General features: G+C 39.1%; 1 long non-coding RNA gene across 2 annotated transcripts in view; it reads right to left on the reverse strand.

Moving 5' to 3' along the window:
- The window catches only part of LOC119239360 (uncharacterized), a 105,614-nt gene that overhangs the window by 61,579 nt on the left and 31,578 nt on the right, over nucleotides 1-12,457 (reverse strand). For both annotated transcript variants that reach the window (XR_008550602.1, XR_008550603.1), the window contains exon 7: nucleotides 732-928. This is a non-coding gene — a long non-coding RNA (uncharacterized LOC119239360). The remainder of the gene's footprint in view (nucleotides 1-731; nucleotides 929-12,457) is intronic.

Below are 12,457 nucleotides of genomic sequence, written 5' to 3' on the forward strand. Positions count from 1 at the left end.
AAACTAAACGAAACAAGCAAACCAGGAGACGGAAATTACTGTGAAGTGGAACAGAATCAACTCCCTGTTGTCTTGTTAGTATTGGCTCTTTAAACCTCAAGACATACTGCAGCTTCAGAAGGATGAGCCAGTTGGACACAGCCACCATGAAAAGAACTATTTTCTTTTGTCAAGGGCAATTGCCCTGATCATTTTCCTACATTTATGCCCAAACCCCATCTTCCTCCCCTCTTGCTGAATGTTTCTGTTCATTTGGTTGATGCTCATGCCACGAATTATTCCCTAGCACTACTGTTGACTACGTCACACTCTTCTGGCTCAGGTTTCAGCTTTTCCTATTCTAGGACCTGAATTGTGGACAGATTTTATAAGGTCATCCTAGGCTGCAATTCTACTCATGCCTATGAATGAGGCCATGATCTAAACCTCTCCCAGGTGAGCATCCTCCAAAATTAATATCCAAGTACATAGGGGTAGGTTAGAGTGAGGGCTTTGTAACTAGGCTACCTGGGTCAAATTCTGGCTCTGCCACCTGTTAGTTGGGTGACCTTAAACAAATTTCTTCACCTCTCTTTATCTTAGTTTCTTCATCTCCATTGTAATAATAAAATAACCCATTTTCGTGGCATTGTTTTAAGGATTAAATATGTTAATATATGCAAGATGCTTTAAAACAGTGCGTGTCTTTATAAATAAGACAAGTTCCAGTTAGTTCCAGAATGGGTTTTTACCTTTTTGCTGCCCTCTGGTGGCCAGTGAACATATTGGAGGACTTAAAATGCAAAATCGACCCTTTGAGTGCTGGGCACAACGCAGATAGAATGATGATGATGATGGTGGTGGTGACGATGACAATGGTGATGATGATGATGAAAGCATTTGCTTATTATTTCTTTAAGTCCTCCCAGTATCTCAGATTATTATCCTTCTGTATGAAGGAGAAAACTGACATTAAAATTTTTTAAAGAGAAAAAGGTTGCCCAATGTAAACTGTATGGATATTGAGTTAAATGTCATATGCACTAAAGTAAGCCTTATTTGTAGCCAGGGATTCAATTTGAAAGAAATAAAAAATTATTTGTTTAGTTTAAATTTAGTTCAGGGAATATTTTGATCTTATTTTGTTCCAGTTCAATAGTTTCATAAAATATATAGTTTTGGCTTCAAATCAAACTGTTTTAGTAGCTTTTTCCCCTTCCCCCCAGGAAAGTTGGTTCAGTTCATGGTGTAGTGAAGCATTAACATTTGGGTTCAGTTCTATTTGAATTTTGTTTGGAGTTAGGTTTGGTTCAAGTCTTGCTTCTAGGAGTCTGGTGAATTTTAGATTGATAGACATATTCAGGAAACAGCCAATGGCTAACAAGAATGCACAGTGCCTGTTTCATCAAAAACATTTCCACGGCCCTCTTGTCTGAACCCGCATGATATCTGGTTCTCTTTAAGTTGCCTGTCCTGAGACAGAATAATAATGCTAAACATAGTAGTGAGCAGTGATTTTGCAACATTGACAAATGATCTCACTTTGCTGGACAGACTTCTAAACTCACAAATTCATGAATTTAGTCACACATTCATTCTAAAGAGCTACATATCACAGATGGGTGGAATGTGGGGGATGCCATGCTTCTTGTACTTGCTGTCTTCTCCCTATTGTAACTGTGTAAACTGTGTGATTGTGACAACTGCTTTGAGTATGGATAACATGGTAAATTTTTTTGATTTTGAAAGGTTTTCTGAATTCAGAAGTTCAACTTCATTATCTTCAAACTCAAAATCATTTTTGAGAGAACTGTGTTTACCACTCTATAAGGAAATATGATGGACAAATAGGACTTATTTTATAGCCAGCTTAGTTGGAACATATCCAATCTATTAAGCAAGGGAAGCCTAAATTAAGATTCTGTTTGTATTGGGATGGTGGTTGATGGTGTCACAGTATCAAAAGGATGAAGAAACTGGGACCTGAGGAGGCTGAATTGAAGTTTATGTGAAATAAAGTCTTAGTAACATATACTGGGAGCAGACTCAGTGCCAACCTCCTTATCACATAGGTACTAAAATTGTTTTCATTTAATAACTGAGAACTGAGATTAAATAAAGCTTAGAGGACTAAAGTAACTTGTCTAAAGTGTTCCAGTTAGCAAGAACCAGATTTTGAACCCAGGCTAATCCAGAACTCAGTCACTTAACCATAAGAGTCAGTGTGCAAGTAGTTGGGAATCAAGTGCAAATATAAATTAAGACCAAGGCAAAGCAGAAATGCAGACATGCAGAATTTAGGGCATGTGCAGTGACTGGGAGTCAAGAGAAGCCAAGGGTCAGAACCTTTTCATGTAGATGAAAACCAGAGTGGGGGTGGGGAAGAACTTGTCTGATGACAAAAGAAAAAAAGGAAATTTAGCTGGACAAACAAGGGAGCTAGGAAAAGAAATTTAAGGCCTCAGTTACAAAGAACCTTTGGCTGAAAGGCTTCTCCTATCGTAATCAGATGGCATCTGCTAAAATAGACACCAACTTAATTTAGGGCTTATGAGGCCTAATCATAGAAGAAAGTGTATAGATTCATCCTGCTTGAGTAGACATGTGAAGTTAGAAATAAGAACAATGTCAAATTATCCTTGGGGTCAAATAATATTCAATTTTGTTACATGTCTTCTAGTTCAATTTCTTATTTAAACAAGAATTACTTGTATGGCATCTCTGAGTAGGTTTTCCAAATTTCTTCTTGGACATTTCCAGGGGTGGTAAGTGTGATACCTTCTAGCTAGCTTTCTCCATTTGTTACAATATTCTAACTGCTGGAATGTTCTTTCTTATACAGACCCAGAATTTCATCTGTGTTGACTGCTATCCATTGTCCTGACTCTGCCCCTGTGGTCACACAAGACACACCTTTTCTTTTTTCTACATGCCAATTTATATGAAATGAAAATATTAAAAAATAATTAAAGTATTTTCTTATTTTATTTAAATATTTTCTTATTTTATTTAAATATTTAAAAATATTTAAAACATTTCTTATTTTATTCTTATTATGGTATAAGAAAAGGCAATGAAAGAAATCCAGAGTTCACTAGACAAATAACTCTGGGTGGAAAGACACCAAGCCCTACGATAGTCAATTTTCACCTCAACCCAAGAAAACTTCACCTCCTAGACACCACTCTCATACCAACACCCGGCAAATTTACAGAACCACTAAGATTTAGCAGTGATGTCTTCTCCTCACTAGCTCTATGGAGACAAGTTAGCACTTCTCAAAAATAAGTGTATTAAGAATTAAATACAACAACAAAAAGTAGATGATAAGGATATAATCTATCGACATTAGCAAAAAATTTGGCTAGTACTTCTTCCAAGCCAGAGTGCCTCCTTCTATATATTCTCCATCAGGATGGGAAGGGGAAGGCTGCAGGGGAGTCACATCTGCTCTTTGCAGGATTGGGGCAGATGTTGGGGCAGATGTTTCATATGTTGAGCAACAAGGGGAGCTGCAGTGTTATTGCCTTCTGATAGGCAGCAGAAATCAAAGTGGTTACTACTTCTACTGTGAAATGAAAACTAGAAGAATCAAAACTTTATTGAGCATCTATTACAGGCCTCATAGTCACCTAGTAAGGTAGCAAACTGTGAAATCCTTAATCCTCATAGTCACCTAGTAAGGTAGCAAACTGTGAAATCCATTTTACAGATGGGAAAAACTGAGGTTCAAAGTGGGTACACTGCCTTAGGTACATATAGCTAGCATTCATCATAGTAATAAATATAACTAAAATATAGTAAAAATAAAGGTGACATCATTTTAAGTGATTTCTATCATGATAACAACTACTTAACATTGTCTTTCATTTATTTATTTCATCAACAGACACGTATTATGTAACTTATCATTACATAATATGTATGCGGTCAAACTGGAATTTGAATGCAATCAAATTCCAATGCATATAGATTGAAGGCCTATTTGACAAACCAGCCATTATTCCAAGCATTATATTTAATCTACAAAATACAATCCCACTTTTAATTTGCCATCTGGTAGGTAGCTGGGACCAGCAAATAAATAAGCCGTTACAATATCAAATGATAAATGTTGATCTAAAGCCCATGTTCCTGCCCCTTCAACATATTAAAACATAAATCTGGAAATGTACTCATGGCTCCTCAAACTGGACTCCAAGGAATTTTCCTTTTTAAAGGTGTTAGGTCATGCAGGCTGCCCTGCACACAGCCTCAGGGGAAGGTGGGGTGGCCTTGGAGGTGGCTGTGTGGTGCCGGAGAATGCTAGCAGGCAAGGACTTAGAAGTGGCTGCTGGGCCACATGTGTGCACCGGGGCTTCTAGAAAACTCAGTCCTTCCAGTGAACTGCTTGCCAAGGTATGAGTGAGCCCCTCTAAGGGCACTGGAGGATTGGCTGGGCCTGGAGGCTGGAGTGGGAGCGAATGGGGGAGAACTGGCGTGCAGTGGTCCACAAAGACAGGAACATAAATTTTTTTCATTAAAACAATCTTGAAATTGTTGGCAAGCTCATAAAAAGGATTGGTTAGAGCTGTCTTGGGGCAGCTTTTCTTTGAGTTCAGTTTATTAATGTAGGTTTTTACATGACTTTTTATTAAGAAACATATGGTACTTTAGGCCCTTTAACACCAAGGAAAAAGCTTCATAAAGAAACGACCTGCACAGTAATGCCGTATGAACTTGTGCTGCTGCATTTCAGAGCAGTGAGCTATCGCGCAGTTAGGGAGCGATTCTAATGTTCATTGGCAAACTTTTATCTCCATTTAGAAATTTATATAGTTAATCTTTCAAAAGGGAAAAGAAGAAAATGGGTAAAAAGATGTATGTTGAAGGGAGATGGAAATCTGACAACAGGAGGTAGAAGATATATATTCCTCTCTCCCCTCCAGTGCCTTATTGACCTCTGAGGTGTTTTCTTAAAGCAGCTGAGAGGATGTCTTATGTTGCTTGAATATAGGGATTTCATAAAATGAGATCCTTTTAAAGCTATTTTCTGCAAATTGGAGCAAACTACTTAGAAAAAGAGCCTTGGGGTTCACTTTATTTATTAATTTTTTGCCCACTGTGCAGTCCGGCTCAGAGTGGCAGAGTCAGAATCAAGAAAATTCTCAAAACCTAACCAAAATATCTGTTGGAAATATGCCCCTCTCACTTTCTGTTCTATCTGGGAGCCATTTCCAATGACCCACATACTAGCCTTGCTACCAACTCTGGGGCAGCCATCCTGGAATGTTGTGAGCCAGGAACTGGAGTCATGGACAGTGGCCCCAAAGGCAGCATGTGTGATGGGTCCCAGGCTACAAATTGGAGGGCTGAAGCCGGGGCCAATGGAATCTAGACCTGACAGGGGCTACTTTGTGGCAGGTTGTGCCAGAAAAGTCCTAAAGGGGTTCTTAACTGGCGCACGGGAGTCATCCTGTCACCTAAGAGCACTTGGCAAAATTTGGAGACATTTTTCCATATCACAATGGAGAGGGTGCTTCTGGCATCTAGTGGACAGAGGTCAGGAATGCTGGTAAATATTCTACAGTGCATAGGATCTCCCCCACAAAGAAGAGGTACCCAGTTCCAAATGCCAACTGTGTAGGGATATGGACACCTGCTGGGTACTGGACTGGTGCATACACAGTGAAGTGGGGTATCATTTCTGTTTTTCTGCTCTATCCAGAAAAGTCCCAGAAACTCACTTGACTACAACCAAAAATCCTTGAAGGCACTATCTTGCTGCAAGGGTAAGAGGTATAGGCTTTGCTGATATTTGGGTCACTACCTTAAGAGAATGGACAGTTGTTGTATTTGTGAAGGTCCTAAAATGAGAAAACAGAGAAAAATATGGCAGCGAGAGGCAGTGGGGAATGGAAGACATTTGGGGCTCTGGGTCCATGAGGTGGGAGGCCCACCTTCGAGGATGGACTTGCAGTCTTGGCGTTGGCTGTGTCTGTGACCAAAGGGAGGGCTGCCATCACTAGCCCCTATCAGTGGGGAGAGAAGGGGACAGGACCAAGAACAGGACCTGTACACAGGACTCCCCAGGTGAGTTGTTGCACTTCCACAAATGCACCCCTTGTGGCTACAGTATAGGGTATTATGTTGCCCCCTAGTTGACTGAGGGAATTGGCACTCCTGTTCCTGGTAAATGACCCAGGGTGGACAATGCTCCACAAAGTGAGGAAAGCAAATGCTCAGGTTGCACTAAGCTCAGATTTTCATTGATATCACCTAGCAATACAATTCACAAATATTCAGACAGCTCCTACTATTAGCAAGACACTGTCCTGGGTTGTGTGGGAGAGATATAAAGAGGAATGGATCATAGCCCCAGCCCTCAAAGACTTATTTTATAGTAAAGAGACAGACATATCTCCCACACTATAGAATATAACTATAATAAAAAACAGATTGTTGTAAGTGCTACAATAAAGGTAGAACAAGTCAAATGTAGTGGGACAATGGGAAAGCAGAAAATAAATTTATTCCAACTGGGAGCATGTGGGAAGACCTTCTAGAGAGAGTAGAGTTTGTACAGGACTTTGAAAGATGGTAGGATTTTGACAGATGGAGAGATTAGTATGTACCTGGACCTAAGGGAACACATGGCTTCTTTGAGAAATCAAATTAATTTGGTGTAACTGAAGCAGACAAAACTTTCAGGGGAGCTGTAATGAAGACTAGAAAAGGCATTCAGTGCTTACCACAGAGAACATGAGTACCAAGAGGAGGACCTTTAATTTATCCTATCTGTATGTGTTAGAGCAAGGGGATTACATGCTCAGCTCTTTTCTTTAGAAACAGAACTTTGTTAGCAGTTAAGTCAGATGGAATGGAGAGAGTGAAGGCTAGGCAACCAGGCAAGGAGCTTTGCAAGTAATTATTGGATTCTTTCTTCTTTCCTGGAGACACTGAGCATGAGACGGAAAGGCAGCTGGTGTTAGGGGGCGGGTGGCACAGGGTAGCAGGTGAGAGCAGGGCCCTGGAATGAGGTGTCCACATCCCGTTCCTGACCTTGCCACATGGTGACTTGACCTTGGGCAAGTTATTAACCTCCTTGTACCTCCGCTTCTCATCTTTAAAATAAGGCTAATAAATATAATCTCCCTTACAAGATCATTGCCAAAAGTTTTAAGTGTGTTCTGTAACAAACATTTAGTGTGGAATTACAGCAGATCAGGACACTTTCAGGAATTATGTTGACATCATGTGGATAGTTTGAAACCAGCCATGGTGGGAATATTTACATCATGGAAATGAGACAGGACAGAAGGAGGGAAAGAGAGAGAAAACTCATACATGACTGAACACTGGAACCACTTCTCCACACCTTAAGCAACTTGGAGTTTTTTGAATGGTACTGAATATTGTTGGAAAGAAAAACATCTCAAAAATGAGGCATGATCGTGTAGTCTATATTGCCTTTATTTCATTGCATTTCCATGCGACTCTATATAGATGGAAAAGTGGAATTTTAAGTGGGTTTTGAGGAAGGCAACAAGTGAGTTAACCTGAGGAGCCTATGCTAGAGGAAGTACTTAGAAAGCCTAGAACTACATTAGAGAGGGAACAGCATGGTGTAATTGGGGGTGCGGCTCAAGGATAGCATACCTGGTTTGGAAACTAGTCTGCTTGGGTTTGAATCCCTCTTCTTTAGTTATTAGGTTATTTATCCTTTCTGTGCTGGGGTTTCTACATCTGGGAAATGGGATCATAATAGGATTGTTCTAAGGATTAAATGAGTTATAGTGTAGATGAACAGTACTAGTACATGATTTCTATAATAGAAGTGTTAGCCAGTATTACTTTGTTTCCAAATAGCAACTGTGAAGGTTTCAGTTAGTAGTGATTATTTGAGCCTCAAAGTTCTCATCATGAAATGGGAATAATATTAACAACTGACTCATCTATCTTATTGGGTTGTTGTGAGACATGAATCCAATATATTGAATGTGAGAGTGCTTTGGAAACCATAAAGCACCAAGGAATCACCTCTGGTGATGAGAGTAAATAAAGTGCAGAGAAGTGGTCTTGGAATGCAGTTTTGAAGAATGAGATAGTTACTTTTGAGCAAAACCCACAGACTGATGGCGAACATAAGAGGCAAATTGCAACAGTCTGTGCAAATCAGGATTGCCTCTGCCAAGCACACGTCAGCACACACATGTGCCCAGCATGGAAAGGAGTCTAACCACATATTGGTCTTTTTGGCTACAGATCCATAAACAGATAGCAATCGTTGTAAGCAGCACCAACACGCAGGAAAAAGGTTCACTCACTGTCTGGTTATATCTGAAATTGGGAGTGAGCAATGATGTGATGTTATGAGCTCAAGGAAAGCCTCAGTACTCCCACCCTTTTCCACCAAACCCACCTACCTTAGCTAAATAATGTCTGACCTTAGAATCCAGCCCATCATTCTAGGAAATCTAACACTAAGCTGTTGTCAGTTTCAGTTGTAACATTCAAATCTGCTATTTTCTCATCTATCCAAAAAAGATCCAAAAAAGAAAAAGATCAAACCTTTCCTTGACCTTACTTTCCTTATCAGTTATAGCCCTTTCTTTCTTTTGCAAAACTCCTCCTCGAGTCAGTTTCCTATTTCTTCTTGTTTTGTCTAAAACCTACTTCAATCTAGCTTTTCCCCATTTTTGGCTTCCCACAACTGCTCTTGTTAGAGCTACTGATGGTATAACATGGCTCTCTGTTGGGTCTTCTCTCTCTACACTTGCTCTAATGGTGACTCACCAGTTCCCATGGCTTCAGAGGACATGATGACAGCTATTCTATGTCTCTGGCACAATTGTCTCTCCCAAACTCCAAACTCCAAAGTTCCATTTCACCTGCTTGCTTAATTATTCCATTTGAATGTCCAAGAGTCATCTCAAAATATGTCCACAACCAAGCTCTTTATCCTTCTCCCACATCCTGCTCCCCACACAGCTGTCTCCATTTCAGGTAATGGCAACTCGGTTCTGGCAGTTGCTCAGTCCTAAATTCTTGGAATCTTGATTCCTCTCTTCCTATCACTTTCCCATATCCAATCCATCAGGAAATCATTTTGAAGCTTCTTCAAATATATCCAAAAACTGACCACTTCTCCCTGCCCCCATTTCTTCCACCTGTCCTGGAGTCATCAAAAAAAGATGACATCTTGCCATTTGTAACAACATAGATGGACCTAGATGTTCAGTGAAATTGGCCAGGCAGAGAAAGACAAATGCTGTATAATACACTCATACATGGAAAATAAAGAAATAAGACAAATGACAAACAACACAAAATAAAACTAACCCACAAACTATAAGAACAAAATGGTAGTTACCAGAGAAAGCAGAACCCAGGGTGGGTAAACCAGGTAAAAGGAGTAAATCGTATTGTGAAATATGGAAGCTAGATTTTTGGTGGTGATCATAGTGTAGTAAGTACAGATGTTTAATTATAATTCTTTACATGTGAAAACTATATAATGTTATCAATGTTATATAAATAAGCCTTTTTAAATTTAGAAAAGACAAAGTAGACAATGAACTTAACCAGAGAGATGTAGTAATAAACATATAACAAAGACACTCAAAATTGTGTGCCAGTAGGGAAAGACATATTAAAAGAATAACAAAATATACTATACAACTATTAGGGTAGAAAAAAATCCCCAAACTCAGATCAATTGCTGGAGAGGGTATGAAATGACAATTCTCTTTTATGACTGGTGGGGATTAAAATGATACAGCAATTATGGAAGACCATTTGATAATTTCTTACAAAGCTAAACATGGTCAGAACCTGTAGTTGCTTTCCTAACTTTTTTCCAATTCATCTTAAAAATGTATGTAAAAACTTCTTTACAGACACATCACCCAAAGCAGTGATAGTGAAGGCGAAGATAAACAGCTGGGACTACATCAAATTAAAGAGCTTCTGCACAGCAAAAGAGACAATAACAAAAACAAAGAGAAACCCCACCAACTGGGAGAACATTTTTGCACCCAACACTAATGATAAAGGACTGATCACAAAAATCTGCAAAGAGCTGATGAGACTTAACAACAACAAAGAAAAGAATCCAGTCAAAAAATGGGCAGAAGAGCTAAAAAGAAACTTCTCTGAAGAGGAAATGCAAATGGCCAACAGGCATATGAAAAAATGTTCAACATCACTTGTCATCAGGGAAATGCAAATCAAAACTACCATGAGATACCATCTTACACCAGTGAGAATGGCACATATTAAAAAAACTAGCAACAACAAATGTTGGCGAGGGTGTGGAGAAAAAGGAACTCTTCTGCACTGTTGGTGGGAGTGCAAACTGGTCCAACCACTGTGGAGAGCTGTGTGGAGATTTCTGGACCTACTAAACATAGAGCTTCCATAGGATCCAGCAATTCCACTCCTAGGTATTTACCCAAAGGACACAGAAACATCAATTCCAAAGAACACCTGCACCCCTATGTTTATAGCAGCACTGTTTACAATAGCTAAGCTTTGGAAACAACCCAAATGCCCAAAAATAGATGACTGGATCAAGAAGATGTGGTACATATATACCATGGAATATTACTCAGCATTCAAAAAAGATAAACACATGCAATTTGCAGCAACATGGATGGCACTGGAAGGGATCATGCTCAGCGAAATAAGCCAAAAAGAAAAAGAAAAATACCAGATGGTCTCACTCATAGCAGGAATCTAGAAAACTTAAATAAGGGACCAGGAAAACGAATAACTATAAGAAAGTGAAAATCAAAATCAACAAAAACTACGAACCAGAGACACTTTTAGGGGGGCGGGGGTGGGAGGGGAGGGATTGGGGTCAGAATGGGGGGGCTGCAATTGTATGGGGAATATAAAAATAAAATTTATTATTAAAAAAATGTATGTAAAAACCTATACACAGATGTTTATATTTTACATTGCAGTTTAATTTGCAGTCACTAAAAACTGGAAGCACACATGTGGTATAAGGAGAATGACCCTACTTCTGTGGTCTCCTACTAAAAAGCTCCTAATCCTAGAATAATCTAACCTCAGTGCAGGGCTGTCTACACAATACCTGGCCAGTACTCCTCAAAACCATCAAGGTCAAGAAAAACAAGGAAAGTCTAAGAAACAGTCTTGGGCAAGAAGATCATAAGAGACATGATGACAGGATAGGTAATGGGGTATCTTGTGAGATCCTGCCACACAGATAAAAGGTAAACACTAAGAAAATCAGAATCTCTGTGGGTGGTAGTTAATAACAGTATATCAATATTGGTCCAGTAATTATAAGAAATGTGTCATGTATGATCCATGGTAGGGGAGCTGGGTATGGAGTATCTGGAACTATGCACTATTTTCATAATTCTTCTATAAATTTAAAACTATTCTAAAGTTAAAGTGTATTTTAAAAACAATCATAATCAAAAATTTACAGAGAACTTGCTAGCACAAAGAACCCTCTTACGTCCCAAACCATTTGTGATGATATTCCATTGTCCCCTGAAACTCAAATGTATAATTTCTACAAACAAGGGCATTCTCCTACACACCTACAATAGAACCATTAGTATTAGGAAATTAACACTCATCTATCATGATAATCCAATCCACAGATTTAACTCCATTCCAATTTCACTGAGTATTCCAATCATGCCTTTTTTTCTAATTTTATTTTTATATTCCCCATACAATTGCAACCCCCTTATTTTGACCCCAAGCCCACCTTTCCCTGCGCCCCCCCCCCCCCCGCCCATAGTGTGTCTCTGGTTCATAGTTGTTTGTTGATTTTGACTTTTTCTTTCCTACAGTTATTCTTTTCCCTGGTCCCTTATTTAGGTTTTCTAGATTTCTGCTATGAGTGAGACCATCCGGTATTTTTCTTTTTCTTTCTGGCTTATTTCGCTGAGCATGATCCCTTCCAGCTCCATCCATGTTGCTGCAAATTGCATGTGTTTATCTGTTTTTTTGAATGCTAAGTAATGTTTCATTGTGTATCAAAGGAACCAGTTGAGAACCTTACATTTGGTTGTTAAATCTCTGTAATCTACTTCAATTTAGACTATTTCTTCAATATTTTCCAAATTTTTATGACCTTTGTATTTTTTTTGAAGACTACAGACTAATTATTAAGGATAACGTTGCTCAACTTAAGTTTGTATAATTGTCCCTTCTGATGAGACTCAAGTTCCACGTCTTCGGCAGGAACAACACAGTAACGATGTTGAGCTGTTGCATGTTGAGCTTGTTGCATGTTGAGCTTGTTGCATGCAAGGATTCATCCTCATAGCAATGATGCTTACTTGGTTACTGAATCTAGGTGATATCTGCCAGTTTCCACTTTAAAATAACTTCATCTTTTCATGGCTCATGACTTCTGGAAGAGATATACTTTGAGACAAGGCAGATATCCTCTTTGTCATCAATTTTTCAATTTTTTAAAATTTATCTCAGTTTGGTTTTTTAGTTTTCT

The sequence above is a fragment of the Talpa occidentalis genome, unplaced genomic scaffold, assembly GCF_014898055.3.
Source record: "Talpa occidentalis isolate TD23 unplaced genomic scaffold, MPIMG_talOcc4v2.1, whole genome shotgun sequence".
Taxonomy (NCBI): domain Eukaryota; kingdom Metazoa; phylum Chordata; class Mammalia; order Eulipotyphla; family Talpidae; genus Talpa; species Talpa occidentalis.